We start from the raw sequence: 921 nt of genomic DNA, 5'->3' as shown, positions 1-921 counted from the left end.
AGATGCCATGCTATAAATCACAAGGGTGCAGTGGGTAGAGGGTGCGGAAGAACAAGCTAGCTCAGGACACAATGAGCTCCTCAGCAGAGAAAAAATGGCTAAGACTTCAGCTCCTTTTTCAGCAGGGCATTTGAGAGCGGGGGGAGTGCTACAAGACAGGACCAGCAAGGATTTGAATAGGAAAGAAGAGATGTGAATTGCCCCTTCTGCAAGGCCAGGCCTGGCATGACAATACCCTAATTTGTTTAAAAGGGATGTATAGGTTTACCCCAAATAAGAACAACTTAAGCCCTCCCTCCTTGTGACCAGAGTCCCAGTAAAATAAATGGTCTGTTGGTCTATGCTGCATTCACTGCTTGTATGTTAAAAACAGGCAGGGTGAGGACCTGAGCTCCAGCTGGCTGGGAGATGGGATCTGGCTTTAAAATGTCTTCCCAGCTCCCACACGAGAGCCCCAGCTCTACCTTTCACTCTACAGAGCCTTCACCCATTAACAACAGGAGCAATCCCTCGAGTGTCTTGCAGCTAAGCTACAGGACACAAGTCCAGCTGCTGCTTCCACACCAAGTCTGCTGCTGTGGAGGGCTCAGCTCCTTGCTGCACACCAAGAGCAGGAAGTGGTGTCTTTGCAGATTTAGAAATAGCCTGTGAAGCACCGTCATGGGATAAGACTAGGAGAAGAAACGCAGTCCCGAGCTGCAGGGCTGAGATGAGGCAGGAGATCCTTACCGAAGGCACGAGTGATCTGAGGACGCGAAATGGTCCCTCTACCTCCACAGCTATCTTGTCGAACACGGAGCACCAGACCGATCTGGAAGGTCACACAGGAGGCCAAATGCTCTAAGCTACAGCTGTCTCGACTGAAGTGGGCTTTGTTACAGTCATGTGTTAAGTGCTGCCTGCACTTGATATAGAAACACC

This window comes from Alligator mississippiensis, chromosome 13, assembly GCF_030867095.1.
Source record: "Alligator mississippiensis isolate rAllMis1 chromosome 13, rAllMis1, whole genome shotgun sequence".
NCBI lineage: Eukaryota > Metazoa > Chordata > Crocodylia > Alligatoridae > Alligator > Alligator mississippiensis.
The sequence above is the reverse complement of the archived record's forward strand: the minus strand, read 5'-3'. Positions refer to the sequence as shown.